Here is a 17,495-nt window from a genome sequence, read left to right as displayed (position 1 = left end):
AACAGCGTAGCACATGGAATTAAATGAAGTCAAATAGATCAACAACCAAGATTAAAACGTGAAACACTCATCCAATGGCTAAGGCTAGGATAAGTGGGGAAGGTGGTGGAAACCACCGTCTTCTCCGGTGAGAAGTCCAGTTCCGGCCACCTGTTGCAGGTTTTCAAACCTCAACCATAACACACGATCCATACATCATTCGAAAGCTAGGGTGATGTACATCACCCCTGTGACCTTAGTTTTTGCTCAAGACTCTCATAGAAGGAGAAATCTGAGATGGAAAAACAAGGTACTCAATCTGAACTTGTTCAATTCACAAAATTAAAAGCACAAATCAATTGCCTCTCACATGAGGACTTCAGAGATACCAACCACACCAAGCAATGCACAATAACAAGGGAGATTAGAAGGAAAATAGTTGGAGAATCAACCTTTGAAGTGTAGCTTTTCAGTGCTTGATCCAATCCAATTCTTCAGTGCAGCTTGATCTTGAAGTAACAAGGAAGCAAGGCTAAGGAATTATAAGTCAAAGATCAACCAAGGAAGTTGAAAATTGAGCTTGAAAAATGAAGAGAAAAATCAGAATTCCTTTAATGGAGGGTTGGGGATTTAGTTGTGCAGAGTTTCAGGCGCCTTTAGGTTGGTTTTTGAAGTGAGCAAAGCATCCTATTTATAGCCAAGGCTGATGCAATGCAATGAAGAACTCGTGTGTGCATGAGCTTGGGTCTTCCACGCATGGGTCTGTACAGGCGCATGTGAGGCCCAAAACCAGTTGCATTTGAGTGCTGAACACAAATGAATGAAGTTTGGACGTGCAAATGGCAAGGAAATGTAGTATGCAATAAGATTTCACATGTTATGCATAATTGAACCCAAAACTTCACCTCTTCGAAAATGCCATTTGCAAAATTGAAACATTGGCATGTGAGTAATGGTTGGAAAGGTCTTGACATAAGGAACAAATGTTATGTTGAACAAAAATCCATTTGGAGTTGGGAAAATATTGAAAACTGGCCATAAAGTTCAAAGTACAAAACATGTATATGGATATTTTACCAAAATGGACCAACTTCAAGCCCTTATGTTTCAATGATGCAAGCCTCAAATGACAAAACCTCCTACATAAAAGTTGTATATCTTTTCAAGACAATAAATTTTGAATTACATTTTGCATCATTTGGATTTTTGATGAGAAAGGTATGGGCACTTGAAGTTGGACTTTTTCAAGATTCAATGGCTTTGGCCCAAAGTGACCTATAATGTTTTGTATTATCACATGTGTTTCTTTTAGGATTATGAAATTTTGTCCAACATAACATTTGAATTATACATCTTAAAATTTCCAATGCACTTGGTCTCACCTCAAAATCATAAAAAATGAAGGAGTTAGGTCCTTGGGAAGTTGACCCAAAATTAGGGTTTCAGTCAAAATGACCTATAATGTTTTGAAATGAATGATGACCTTCCAAGTTTCAAATGGATTTTTGATGAACATGAAAGTTGTTTATATGGTTCCTAAGAACATGTTTTCTCTTGGGGTCGTCTTCATTTGACAAACACATCAAAAGTTAGGTCTCAGTGGATTTCAAAATAGTCAGATGATTTGACTGATCAACTTCTCAAAGCCAAACTTCAAATGTTGATGAATTAATGATTGAGGACACTCACATAATCTCATATATGCATAAAATTATGAATGAAAGAACTTCCCTTGATTCTATTTGATCATAGATTGAGGTTGCTTCATGAGCAAGACAATATCAATGCATAGTTGAATTAGGGTTTCCTTGGGAAACAATCCTCAAGACATTGGTTAATCTTGATCAAATTGGAAAATTGAGATACTTGGGAGGCATATATGATGATTGAGAGCTTTGTGAACCATTGTCATGGTTGCTTTCACTTTCATTTGGCCACTTCAATGGGCATAGGGGCTTCCTAGGAGCCTTGGATCACATGACTGCTTGAGCTTCAAAACAAACAAAGGTAGTGACATATTTTTGTGCTTTTGGTTAGTACACAAAATGAGGAAAACCATAATATACAATTCAAGCATGCTTGGTGGTCTCAAACCAACTCACGCAAGTCCCAACCCAAGGGTAAGGATCCAAGATGCTATGATCCTTAAGGCAACTGCAAATGAGCAATGTTATGATGCCATGAGGGATCTTAGGATCAAAATTAGGGTCTTACAGATTCCCCTATTTAAGGTCATTCTAGCCGGAGATATGAAGGTTAAAATCTTCGTCTCGATGAGGTAGAATGGGCTTAAATAATAACAAAGAGACGAATTTTGGTCCCTAAGAGACCTCATGATGCAAATGTATGTATGCAAAGGTTAATGCTCTGTGGGGATATGTGTCCACAAAGGAAAAAGAAATCAGGAGAAACTGAGAATCCAGATGAGTAATACACTCATCAGGGAGACAGAGACTCTGGGGGAGTAAAGGGTTAAAATGCGTGAGCAAATCACGACTTGAAACTTGCTGGGAGACACAGAGGGATTCCACAAAAATAAATCAATGGAAAGACTCAAGCTGACGCAAAGAAGCATGTATTGGGGAATGTGCCAATACAACAAACTATCCACAAATGATACTTCGGATAAAAATCCGGACTCGGATGGGGAACATCCAGAAAGGGATTCAGCCAAGGAAGAAACAATGAGATATTACCGGTTACTGGGTACTAAGCTCAAAGAGACATGTGACCAAAACACCGGTATAAGGGTGAGAAGGCAACACGCTTAGAGAGAAAGAATATCTAAGACCGATATAAGGGTGAGAGATATCGATCGTCCGAACATCTGAGGAAAACCTAAAAGGTATGCTTCAACTCAAGAAAATCTGACTCCATAGGGGACAAAAAGTCATAATAGGGAGTAGAAAGGAAGGAACACCAGGGATACCGGTTACTGAGCATATAATAGGTGACCAACCAAGCGTGTATTGGGGAATGTTTCCAAGACACTCATCATCCGAAAGGAGGGCTGAAAAAGCGAACTCGATTATAGGATGGACATTCGATTCCACAAGGAAATACGAATCTTACTCGACTGGGGAAGACAAAGACTTCGATTGAAGAGCGTATGAGATATATTATCTATTACCGTCAGAACATAGACAATATACTCGCATGGAAGAGTATCTACAACCGGTTACTAGGTTAATAAAGGATAAATCGACCGAAAAGAAAGGACATCGGGATACCGGCTACTGGGTATAAAATGATGACCAATCACAGGGGAGAAACAATCATTACCAAACAAGGGTAAATGAGAGATGACTCACTGGGGATACATTGACAAAACCAATGATCCGAGAGATATATCACAAGTTACTGGGTGGTATACTCCAAAATGAAGGAATATCAATACCGAATACTGGATAAAGATAGCCAACAAAGAGGGGATGACATATCCGGTTACTGGGTAGAAAACCACAGAAGAGAGTTCCCGTCATCGGTTAGGATGAACAACAATCGAGGTTTAACTCTGCACGGGGAAAAATGGGGTTTACAACTACCGGTTACTAGGTAGTAAACCACAGAGAAATGACTTACAACTACCGGTTACTGGTTAGAAGGCCAAAACATCCGCTGGGAAGAGAATGAACAATTATTGTTTACTGAGCAATTGATCATCTGAACCACAGGGAACTGCAGGGGAAATAACAAGAAAGGAGTCAATCTAGGAACAAACTAGAGAGACACAATGACACAAGACTCGACCCAATAAGGATATAACTCAAGGGAGTAATTCCATCCCAATACATATTTTGGGAGGAAACTGAAACAATAATCATCCACGAGGACATAACTCATTAGGGAATATGGAAGAAAAGATAGACACTTTCTGCCTAAGGGGCTGGCTCTATATGGAGAGATCAGTCACAAACATCTGCTTGGGGAAGAACATTTCACCAATAGCAGAAGATAACAATCAACAATATATGGCAAAGAATGCAACATGGATATCTGAATTCTATAATTATGCATGTATATGCGTGGTTTATGTATGATTACTGCTGACAAACAGACATATCTAACACAAACAGGTCCAAGGATCAACGAACAGACATCCGGTACAACATCTCAAAAGAGAAAGCCGAGCCCACAGGAGAAAACTAACCTTGTGGGGGCAACAAATACCAGGAAACCAATCACTGCTGAGGATCGAGTGAAATTGCTACCAGGGACAAAAACCAACTGCTAGAGGAACAAGCAGGATCACCGGGGATCAGAGACCGCTGTTGAGAATAAGCCAAGGGTCATGACCACCAATGCTGGGGATTTTCCAACAGTACGCAGAGACATGGATAAGACCAGTCATAAAAGAACTCTACTGGGGATCTTATCAGGGGGTGATGTGGAATTCTATGGGGAACAACCACTAAACAGAAGCACATCAAATTAAATATTCACTTCTATCCCCCGAAGGAAACATCTCTGCTGTAGAGAAGGAGAACCAGTCACTCCACTGGCGAAGGAATCAACACATCTTCCTCAAAGTTCCAAAGCCAAACTAGGATTAGGTAGAGCCTTAGCTGGAGAAGCTATCCAGTCACCACCGGGGAGCTTAACACGGATAAGATTCATCGTAGAAGTAACTCTACTAGGGAAAAACCAAGGAAGGATATGAAACTCTATGGGGAATAACCACCAAACAAAAGTTCCAATAACCATCACATTTTCCTCATACTACTGGAGAAACAATCTCTACTAAGGAGAAGAGAAACACCGCTCCGCTGGGGATAGAAAATAAACATTTTCATCACCCGCTCTGCTAGGAGGAAACTATCAGAAAAGGAGGAAGTAAAAACAATCTGACTCTGATCAGGAAACTCCCCTAGGGAAAAAACGCTGATGACTGAACCGGGGATAACCTGTAGGCGATCAGCTGGAGATAACCTACTGGTGACCAAACTGGGGAAGTCTAATGTGAGCAACCCTGCTGAGGATGAACGGTAGCCAAACCTGCTGGAGATCAATGTATGTGAATCTGTTGGGGATAAGCTACAAACCAATTTGTTGAAAATTCTTCTCATGCTGGGATTTGCTGCTCACTTTGCGGGAGATTTCTACTTGCAATGAGGGAAGACCAACGTCCTCGAAATGATAGCATATCAACTTATCAATCTATAAGGGATTTTAGGTCAATCCACACAAGGGATGACAACCATATAATTGATAAAACACAGATGCTAGATCTAGATTCACTAGGGAGCTAGAAGACTGAGACCAAACTCCAGACTCTCTGGGGACTTTGGTGGTGTATCATCTCTTCTCTGCGCTCACTAAGGAGTCAAACCTGAAAGATGACGAAGAGGACACAAATATGCTAGGAATATGAACAAATGCCTTACCCTTTTGGAGATCATACTATCCTTGGGAGAGCACTGAAGATGTTTCAATTATCCTTTGAGTCATTGTGAATGTTCACTTTGTTTAAAAACAATTTATAAAAACTTTAATTATTTAAAACAATCATATTCATCAATTAAAACATGCAAACATTTGTTAAACAGAAACAAATAAGAGTGCAAAGAATTGGATAAAGGCTCAAATTTATTTGATGGAATGGTGGTCTGCAAATGGAAAGACTCCACAGATCTTTACAAATTTGAAATTGGTGATATATATTGGAAAAAGGATACATTGAACATAATGACCATTTCTCCACCAACTCTGAATCCAATGTATTTGAAGCTTCAATTGACGATGACTGAGCGAGAATCTTTGACAGATGACAGCTTGTAGAACAAAGTCTTGTCAGGATGCAATTACTTGCCAAATCCCTAATTTTTGCCTAGATTGCCCCAGGGTGAGGTACTCAATCTAGCGGGATATATATTCATTTTTTATGTCTCTAACTTTTACTTGGATTGCCCTTCCGGGTTTTCAATCCACCGAGACGCTCATTGTTGCCTAAGTCGCCCTTTCGGGTTTTCAACTTAGCGAGCTATTCTGTTTTTTATTTTAGGCGAAGTATTTCTTGACTACATATGAATTCACAGGACGAGTGAAATCCTCCCCATCCATAGTTGTAAGTATCAAAGCACCGCCTGAAAGGCTCTCTTAACAACATATGAACCTTCATAGTTTGGAGTCCACTTGCCCCTGGAATCGGGCGCTAAAGACAAGACTTTCTTGAGCACGAGGTCACCTTCTCGGAATACACGAGGTTTGACCTTCTTATTAAAGGCTTTCTTCATCCTTTGCTGATATAACTGATCATGGCACATGGTAGTCAATCTCTTCTCTTCAATTAAGTTCAACTGGTCATAACGACTCTGGACCCATTCAGCCTCAGTCAACTTGGCTTCCATCAAGACTCTCATTGATGGGATCTCAACCTCCACGGGGAGCACAACCTCCATGCCATATACAAGGGAGAAAGGGGTTACCCTTGTTGAAGTGTGGATAGATGTACGATAACCATGCAAAGCAAATGGAAACATCTCATGCCAATCTTTGTACGTAACAACCATCTTCTGAATAATCTTCTTAATGTTCTTGTTAGCAGCTTCAACAACCCCATTCATCTTGGGTCTATAAGGAGAAGAATTATGATGTGCAATCTTGAACTCTCTACACAGGTCTTTCATCATCTTGTTGTTCAAGTTAGATCCATTATCAGTAATGGTCTTGTTTGGCACACCATAACGGTGTAGCACCTCAAATTTGCACCCCACATTCATCCATTCATTTCATTTTTTAGGTCATTGACATTACACTAACATTACATTAACATTGCATAGTGTATTGCATCTTATCAGTCGAGACTGGCATCAAGAGAATTCCTTAGTGCGAAAGAGCAAGGTTTTTCTTGAGATGAAGGCCCTATGGTTGTCTTAGAGAGCTTGTATGAGCCAAGGTTCATTTTGAAGTAATTTGACCAGGTGCTAGAGGCTCAAAGTCCACAGTGCAGTTTCAGGTCATCTAGGCCCCACAAAAGTCAACTGCAAGTCAACTGAGGGCCAGGAGGTGGAGAAAGGGTTTGAGACACTTCATTCATGTCCAAAAGAGGTTTATTCATCATGTCAGACATCTACCTTGAAGATTTTGAAGCCAGATCAAAAGTTTCCCAAAATGGAAAGTGACCTGTAATTTCAAATTTCCAAAAATGGCAAGTTTTTGGATCACTTTCAACTTGACTTTCCAACATCAAATAAGCTTCAAATGAAATTTGTCCAACATGAAAGTTGAAGATCTTTCTCTCCCATTTCCAAAAAGTCCAAGATCATGAGCATCTGATAAATGGTTGAGGAGATATGATCAAATCATTGCCAAGTGTGCATGGAACTTCAACAAGCCATAACTTTTGATCTAAAACTCCAAATTAAGTGCCTCTTTTTGCATAATGCTTGTCATGACTCATATTTTCCAAATCCATCAAGGCATTGCATGAAATTTCATCACATGACCATTTGCTCATTCATGCTCATTTTGGAGGGAAAATCATGAATTTGAATTTGGTGCATCATATGAGCTTTTTAACCATTCCAACATGTTCATAAGATGATTTTAAGTGAAATTGCATGGCCATGTGGTACTGTTCACGTGCATGTTGCATGCATGGGGTGAAAAATCAATTTTTGCACTACACCTTATTTCTCACTAAAATTTCATTAACCATGCTTAATTCTAATTAGTAAATGGATTAACACAGCATATAAGAGGATAATCCTAACAGAATTTTCAGATTTCATCATTCTAGATCTAGATCCAAAATTTCCCTCCAAAATTTCTCTCCACCATAATTCAAATTTTTTCCACATAACACCTTGATTTTCTTGCATATTTGTATTCTCTGATCATCATTTGGTACAAATCAAGCTTTGATTTGCAGAATATGGTGAAGAATTAAGCACATGAAGCTCAAGAACATGAAGATGGAAATGACTTTTGAGCTAGATCCAAGCATCTCCAAGCTTCAATTCATACATCAAACTTCATAACATCATCTCAGGACTGGATTTGGATACTTGCCAAGCCTTGAACACGTTGCTGCCATTGATTGAGCTTCAAGAGGTTGGATTTTCGAGTTTCTTAATTCATGATTTTATGTGTATAATGTTGTAGATCTTTGCTTCCTGATCATTCTGATATAAAAATCTTGAAATTTGGTTGAGTATTCATGGAGTTATATGAAGTTAAAGTTTGATGTTGAAAAATGTTCTTCTTCGATTTGCATGATTTATGAGGAATTAGATCAAAATAAGGCTGGATTCATGATGTACGTGTTGCAACCTTTCCAATGATGTATGATTTTGCAAAATCTGGATTTTTTTTTGGTGCTGTTCACTGTTCAGCCACCGTCTTCATGGAGAAGACGGTGGAAACCACCACATTGGCACTGTAGCGCAGCCGGTTAGGGCTTCTGCAACTGAGTGCTCATGAACGTACTAGGACCGAGTTCGATCCTTCCTGCGCGCATTTCATTTTTCATTTTTATTTCTTCATAGCCAAAACGACACCATTTTACATGCCGCGCTTATCCTCCCTTCGATCCTCAGCCGTGCAAATTCCAATTTCTCACTTCAATTATCATTTTATTTCATGTTTTGCAATTTTTATTTCATTTTATGCATGCTCATTCAAAAAATCACCAAAAACAGCATATTAGTCCAAATAATTCCATTTTTTTCTACATGATCCTTGAGATGTCTAATATTTTATGGTTGTGATTTCATGATTTTATCTCTTCTGGAATTTTAACGGTGTTTAATTGTTTGAACATGTGTACATATGTGGCATGCTCCATTCAAATTGATGTGAAATGCTCAATACTTGTCCAATTGCCATGAAATTTTATATGTTGATTCCTAACATGTTGTAGGATGCTTGAGATTTTATTTGGCATTTTTAGCATTTTCCATCCCTGTTTTAGGTACATGATGGTATGGTGTGACAATGTGTGTCACACAATTTGATGTTGATCTTATTCATTTTCATTGCCATATCAATTGAGCTTCTCTGTTTACAAGTTTTGGCATGATGATTGTGTTGGACATGTTGTATGCTCATAAAAATTTCCAGAATTGTTTGAGTCATTTCTGTTTTAATATGGAATTTTGATTCTTAATGTCCAATTGTGTGCTTTGAAATTGTCTTTGTCTTCTCTTGCTCACTACATGACTTTGCTTGATGCTTTTGACTTGATCCTTTTTAGGACATGTTCATGATAGATTAAATATGCTACATGTTGTGTATATTGGTTGTCTGACTGTTGTTATCTGTTGGTTGTTTGGCTGAACATAGTACTGATTGTTTAGCCGCTTTAACTCATTGCTTGAGTTGCTTTGCTTGTGGTTGGCATACCACCTAGGTAACTTCCTATTCTCCATGTAGTCTGGAAGACCTGTCATTTTCTTTTGCCCGGCACCTGTCTGAAGCCCTCCTTAAGAGGCAATGTTTTTGGTTGTTTATATTTGTGCCATGTACTTCAAAGACCTCCTAAGTGAAGAGGCATTGGCAGATAGAAGGGATGTGCAATCCATCCCCTGCTATTCAGTTGAGTCTTTCATCTTGCTCTCACTACGTGCTGATGCATTTTGAATAAACACCCAAGATCCTTTGTATATAGAGTCGATCAAGTGGAGTAGAGTCCCACATTCTGGACTCCCACGTCTTCAGTGATTGAAGCTCACCCAGGCCGGGTTAAGAGCTATGAGGTCTTATCCTCATTACCTTTTCATCTGCTCACTCTGACGGTCAATGTCAATGGTTAAGAGCCCTCAGATACCCTTCCAGCCGGCATGTTTGTCGAGGTTGATAGGACCCCTTGACTAGAGCCTCACCCTTGATGTTTGAGCCCCTTGTTGGTGTGTTTACTTCATGTTGTATATGTTTGTGTGGTGTGGTTGTATCCCCATAGGTTTTCTAGACTCCGTATAGTCTCTCGTTTGCATGTCAATGGAGGTAGCACGGTTCCTTCGTCTAGGACTTCCTTTCTTGTGTGAGCTTTCCTAAAACACAAACAAACATTATCCTCTCTTAAGGATACGTTAACTCCTTCTACTACAGGTGAGTAAGTCTCCAAAGGTCGAGCATCCGGTAGATAGCGTAGTAACGTTGTTCACATAAAAAACACAAAACAAGTAGAAATGGTTTAGCCGAACTACGACAACTCTGATTCTCATGTCCAGATGAGATACGTAGGCACGAGATGCGATGTCTTGTCGAGTTTGACTAACAACTAACTTTAATCCTTTTCTCTCGCCCCCGTTGCGATTGAGACCTTCCCTTTCTCTTGCCCTAGTTGCAATCGAGACCCTTCTGCTTTGTGTGTGTGCTTGGAGTCTGATGTAAGTCCAGCGATTGGCATTCGGTTTCTTGTTAGTGCTTGTTTGTTTGGAGTCTGATGTAAGCCCAGCGATTGGCATTCGGTTTCCTGTTTGCGTTTCTTTGTTTGGAGTATGATGTAAGCCCAGCGATTGGCATTTGGTTTCCTGTTTCCGATTTTTTGTGTGGAGTTGGATGTAAGCCCAGTGATTGGCATTCCGTTTCCAGTTGTGTATTTCGTTTGACGACTCATCGTCTCCTTTCTGTGTTTGTTTTGGCGTGCGTTAGCCGAGCTACGAGTGCTCTGATTCTTACTCTGGTTAGAGAAGATACGTATGCATAGGATGCGATATCCTAGCGAGCACGTTTCCCGTTATCCCCGAACTACGTCGACTCTAATGTTTGTGTCTGACAAACTACGTAGGCCCAGGATGCGACATCCTGCCGAGTCATCTTCTTCCGTCTTCTTTCATATGTGTTTTATTCCAGTTTTATGCAGTTTTTGAGCAGTTATCCAGCGACCTTATTCTATCATTTTTGAGCGTGGATCCCGTCGAGTACGACGGATGCATTGGGGTGCTAATACCTTCCCTTCGCATAACCGACTCCCGATCCTATCAATCTCTGGTCGTGAGACCATTCCTTTCCAGGTTTACTTCGAGCGTTTCCTTTCCCTCCTTCGAGATAAATAACGCACAGTGGCGGCTCTGTGTCTTTTCCCGCCGTTTTTTCACGTAATGCGACAGCTGGCGACTCTGCTGGGGACTATAAGAAGTTGACCTCTTGCTGGTCCATCTTCCCTAAGCGAGTCAATCCTAGCGCTCTTTAGGATAGTTTTGGTTGCTTTTACTGCTTATTTATTGCATTCATTATTATGCTGTGATTGTATATATGTGCATATGTGTTTGCGTGCATCATATTATCATTGTGCTGGATTCTGTACAGGTTGGTTCCTCTGATTTGGGGTGGGTGTTCTGAGTGGGGCTAAAACCCAGGCCCGAGTATACACCTAGGATTAGCGTGGTCTCACGTCTCCTCACTTGCTGTATCAGCATGTTGTTGCGACGTGACATACCACAGCCGGACGAGGTTCATTTGAGAGAGTCCTTCCGTTTGGAGTATTCCACTCAGGTTGGGTTATCTCATCTGAGCTATTGACTTCAGTGACCGTTCTTTCCCAGATCTTTGGTTTAGACGATCTTATGAGAGCTACAACGGCACACCCGAAAGGGCAAACCCGTTGAGTATCTTGTCCGATTGTCGAGACCATTATCCGCCTTAGGATGACCTTGTTAGAATTCACCTGTGAGGGGAGGGTTTGATTCTTGCAAGTACAGGTTCCGTCGGTGATTCTGTGATGGTGATTATGGTTCAGATGGATTTATGGGTCTTTATTTCTGGACGCCAGAGGTTTGACCTGGGTTTATCAGAGGGTTCCGTTTATTTCGGATCCCTGGGCCGAATTTGAGGGTATTTGCTCAGATGATGACTTGCTCAGATGATGATTTACTCAGATGATGACCGAGGGTTCTGACGCCGAAGTTCTGATCTTGTTCCGTGTGATACTCAACCAACCTGCCAGGGTGTCATCATTTTGCATCATAGCATGTTTATTTTCCAAAAAAAGAAAGAAAAAAATAATGCATAAAAAAGGAAAAAGTTAACCCGCATATGTATATCCTTTTCAGGATCATTCATGATAAACAACATACACATATCATTCTTGCATTACAGGTGTTCTTGAACAAGACTTCTCATTCTGGTTCCTGTTTTAGGCAGGATTGCTGATCGTCGTCCGCACCGCTACGCTACAAGACTAAATCAACAGAAAAGTATGGATCAAGTTCAAGCTGAGTTTGCAGAAATGAGGGCTAACATAGCCCAATTCATGAGCATGATGCAAGGGGTCGTGCAAGGGCAAGAGGAGCTGCGAGCCTTAGCCCAGAGACAGGAAGCTGTGGTTCCACTTGTCAACCGTAACTCGCCGGAAGGGCCCCTCGTTAATGACAATGTTGCTGCTACTATTCCCGTCAACAACTATGATGTGGGTGATGAATTGAGGGGTATCAGAATCAACGGACAACCTATTGCTCCTGAGACTGTTAATGTTAGAGCAACTCGTGCTCCTGTTCGCCATCCTGCTCCGCTTGTTGACAGACAAGAGGATATGTTCACTCTCCTTAGTGATGATGATGAAGTGGGAAGGACTGAAGAGAGGGATAGAAAAGGTTATGCCCTTGCTGAAAAGATCCGTGCCATGGAGTGTCAGAACTTTTTGGGTTTTGATGTAATAAATATGGGACTGGTTGATGGGCTGAGAATTCCTTACAAATTCAAGGCGCCATCTTTTGACAAATATAATGGCACTTCTTGTCCTCGCACCCATGTGCAGGCTTACTACAGAAATATCTCTGCATATACAGATGACGAGAAAATGTGGATGTACTTTTTCCAGGACAGCTTGTCTGGAGCTTCCTTGGACTGGTACATGGAGTTGAAGAGAGAGTCTGTTAGAAGCTGGAGGGACTTGGGTGAAGCCTTCTTGAGGCAGTATAAGAACAACATGGATATGGCTCCGAGCAGAACCCAACTGCAAAGCTTGTGTCAGAAGTCTGGTGAAAGCTTCAAAGAGTACGCCCAGAGGTGGTGTGAATTAGCGGCAAGAGTGCAACCTCCGATGTTGGAGAGAGAGATGACCGATATGTTTATCGGAACATTGCAGGGTGTGTTCATGGACCGTATGGGAAGTTGCCCGTTCGGTAGCTTTTCTGATGTGGTTATCTGCAGAGAGAGGACTGAGAGTCTCATTAAAGCAGGGAAGATTCAGGATTCTGGTTCTTCATCTTCGAGTTCGAAGAAACCATTTTCTGGGCCACCCCGAAGGAGGGAGGGAGAGACTAATGCTGTGCACAGTCGGAGGAATGTAAACAGAGGACAATATCGTCAGGTTGCCGCTGTGACCATCCCAACAACTCAGCCTCAACAACAATAGAGAGGACCACCACAACAACAACAACAACAATGCCCATTTCAACCAAGGCAGAGGATGCCCGAGCGTCATTTTGATCCATTGCCGATGACATATGCTGAATTGCTGCCTGAACTGCTCTGGTTGAAATTTGTTGAGCTTCGCACAATGGCGCCATTGACGAGGATACCTGCTGGGTACGATGCCAATGTCTGTTGCGACTTTCATTGCTGAGGCGGTCATACCACGCTCTTGGTGCTTGCTTTAAGCCGTATAGTGCTTTTTTCAACTTGTAAACATGTGAGGGATTCTTGAAGTCTTCAAAACCCGGAGGTTGTTTGACGTAGACTTCTTCATTGATATAGACATTTAGGAAAGCGCTTTTGACATCCATCTGAAACAATTGAAAATTCATAGAACAAGCATAAGCAAGTAATAATCGAATTGCTTCTAACCTTGCTACCGGAGGGAACGTTTCATCAAAATCAATTCCTTTCTGTTGGTTGTATCCTTGTGCGACCAATCTTGCTTTGTTACGAACTATGATCCCATTCTCATCAAGTTTGTTCTTGAAGACCCATCTTGTTCCTATGATGTGCTTGTTGTCCGGTCTTGGTACAAGACTCCAAACTTGATTTCTTTCGAATTGGTTGAGTTCTTCTTGCATTGCTACTATCCATTGATCGTCGCCTAAGGCTTCATCGACTTTGGTTGGTTCTATTTGAGATACAAAAGCCATGTTGAGACAAGCATCCTTGAGATTTAGTCGTGTTCAACGCCTTGGCTAATATCACCAATAACTTTATCGATCGGGTGATCTCTATGAGTTTTCCATTCTTTCGGTAGATCATGATGTTCTTCAATGATTGATGAGCCATCTCCTTGTGGTATTGATTGAACATTTGAAAGTTCCTTTTGTGACATATCTATTATATCATCATCGTCATCAACAATAATGTTATCCTCTTTCGAGGGGTTAGTTTCATCAAAAGAGACATGCATTGATTCTTCAATAGTAAGAGTTCTCTTATTGAAAATTCTAAATGCCTTACTAGAAAGGGAGTAGCCAAGGAAGATACCTTCGTCGGATTTCTCATTAAAATTACCAAGGTTGTCCTTTCCATTGTTGAGGACAAAACATTTGCATCCAAAAATGTGAAAGAAGGATATATTAGGCTTTCTTCCTTTGATAAGCTCATACGGAGTCTTTTTGAGAATCGGCCGAATGTTGACACGGTTGCTAACAAAGCATGCTGTGCTAACTGCGTCCGCCCAAAAGTATTTAGGAAGGTTGGAGTCACTGAGCATAGTTCTTGCGAGTTCCACCAAGGATCTATTCTTTCTCTCTACGACACCGTTTTGTTGTGGTGTTCGTGGTGCATAGAAGTTGTGGGAAATTCCGTGCTCTTCGCAAAATTCTTCAAAGAATGTGTTTTGAAATTCTCCACCGTGGTCACTTCTTATGGAGGTTATTGAGAGAGACTTCTCATTCTAAATTTGTTTCGCATATTTTTTGAAAGCCTTGAAGGCATCGCTTTTCTGCACAAGAAACAATGTCCACGTATATCTAGAGAAGTCATCAACAATCACTAAAGCGTAAACATTACCTCCGAAGCTTTTCGTTCTTGATGGACCGAAGAGATCCATGTGAAAGAGTTGAAGTGGCCTCGACGAAGATACAACATTCTTGGATTTGAAAGTTGTCTTGGTTTGCTTTCCCTTTTGACATGCGTCACAAAGCTTATCCTTGATGAACTTAATCTTTGGAAGACTAACAACTAGATCATGCTTTATTAATTTGTTCATGTGCTCCATGTGTATATGAGCGAATCTTTTATGCGATAGCCAAGCCTCGTTGTTGTTTGTCATTAAGCATTTTACCTTCAAGGAAGAGTCATCAAAAGAAGTCATAAAAATATTATTAACCCTTTTACCTTTTAGCAAAATGTCATGGGTGACTTCATGCTCTATCACACATTCATCTTTTGAGAAATTGATCCGGAACCCTTTGTCACACAATTGACTTATGCTAAGTAGGTTGTGCTTTAGGCCTTCAACATAAAGGACATCTTCGATGATGGTAAAAGGAGGTGCTGCAATGGTTCCTACTCCAAGGATCTTTCCTTTAGTGTCATCACCGTATGTAACATATCCCTTGGCCTTTAAAGATAGATGTGAAAATTTGTCGATGTCGCCCGTCATATGCTTTGAACAACCGCTATCAAGATACCATTGATTCGAGGTTGTCTTCAAGCATACCTAAAAAACAAAATCAAGTTTTGTTAGGTACCCAAATTGCTTTGGGTCCTTGGTAGTTAGTACCCTTTTTAACCCACACATAATGCCCTTTTGGAACGCTAAAGTTTCGCACATACCAAGCATTAGGTGTGTGCCCTTTGATTCCACAATAAAAGCAAGTAGGTTGAAAATCACTTCTATATCTAGGAACATAATTCTTCTTCTTAGCAATCATTTTCTTTTTATGACTTTGATGCATACATTTAGAGTTTTTTACTTTCTCTTTAACAACTTGTTCACTTGCTTTAACAAAAATGGTCTTATTTGTGCTTGGTTTAGAAAACTTAGAATATCCTAATCCACTTTTATCATTAGAGTACCTTTGGTGCTTAAGAATTTCTTCCAAGCCAATTTGACCTTTTTCATATCTTTCTAAAACTCTTTTAAGTTGAACAATTTGAAAAGATAAAGATTCACAATTCTTACATACAAGACTTTGTTTTTCATCCATCAACTTTTGTTTTCCACTTTCAATATATTTTTCCAAAGCAATATTTTTTTCTTCTAAGGATGAAATTTGTTTCTTTTGGGATGAAATACTTTTATACAATGTCTTGCATTCTTTTAAGAGTTCATTTATAACATCTTGTGCGTCATTGTCATAAACTGAAAAATTGCTACTAACCTCATCGATTTCTTCATCGGAGTGATGTGAAGCCATAAGAGCCATGTTCGCACATTCATCGCTTTCCGATTCCGAAGATGAACTGATCTCATTATCGTTCCAAGCGACGTAAGCCTTTTTGTTTTTCAGTTCCTTCTTGCCTTTGAATCCTCCTTTCTTTGCAAGTTTTGGGCAATCCGGCTTTATGTGACCTTGCTGTCCACATTCATAACAAGTGACGTCTTGCATTGATGTGGATGCTTCCTTTTTCCTGAAATGTTTATTCTTTTTAGGATAAGAGGAATTTTTATTTTTATTAAAAAACTTACCAAGCTTCTTCACAAGAAGCATAAAGTTCTCATCTTCGGACGTCTCATCGTCTTTGTCATTTCTTGAATCAACTTTCAAGGCAATTCCCTTGGACTTCTTTTCTTGACTTTCGTGCTTCTCGAGGCTTACCAGTTCCAATTCGTGTTCTTGAAGTTTTCCAAATAGAGACGCGAATGTCATCGTTGAGAGGCTCTTCTTTTCCGAAATAGCGGTCACTTTCGGTTGCCATTCACTTGTCAAAGATCTTAGGACTTTCAGGTTGAGATCATCATTGGTGAAGGTTTTACCAAGAGCAATCAAGTGATTTGTTAGATGGACGAATCTCTTTTGTAAGGCAACTATAGATTCACTGGGCAGCATGCGGAACATCTCATATTCTTGACTTAGAGTGTTTAGCCTCGATCTCTTCACTTCGGTGGTTCCTTCATTTGTTTCAACCAAGGTGTCCCAAATCTCCTTTGCCGATTTACATTGAGATATACGGAAGAACTCGTCCATACTAAGAGCGCTTTGGAGTATGTTGATTGCCTTCTTCTCATTCATAATCTTTTTCCTATCATCTTCGTCATAAGTGTTTTTCAACTTTGGGGTACCAACTCCATTCACCACATTCACCGGTTTGTGTGGACCTTCTTCAACTGCTTCCCATATACCTTCCCCTTGGGCTTCAAGATGTTCCTTCATTATGATTTTCCAGAAATCAAAATATTCTCCGGAGAAGAGTGGGGGCTTGTTGCTACTTCCACCGTCTTTGAAAACCGGGTTTATGCTTGCGGAAGCCATGCTGGATCTCTAGGAACAAGTTACCTATAACTTGCTCTGATGCCAATTGTAAGTTGTAAATGCGCCTAAGAGGGGGGGGGGGTGAATTAGGTGGTTAAAAATTCTTCGATCTTGTTTCCGGTTTTTCGTTATTTTATGTTTAAGTGCGGAAAAATAAATTGCGGAAAGTAAAAAGACACCGGAAATTATAGTGGTTCTCTTCACAATCCGAAGGTACATCCACTCCCC

This window comes from Lathyrus oleraceus, chromosome 6 (assembly GCF_024323335.1).
Source record: "Lathyrus oleraceus cultivar Zhongwan6 chromosome 6, CAAS_Psat_ZW6_1.0, whole genome shotgun sequence".
Taxonomy (NCBI): Eukaryota; Viridiplantae; Streptophyta; class Magnoliopsida; order Fabales; family Fabaceae; genus Lathyrus; species Lathyrus oleraceus.
This window is presented reverse-complemented; position numbering follows the sequence as displayed.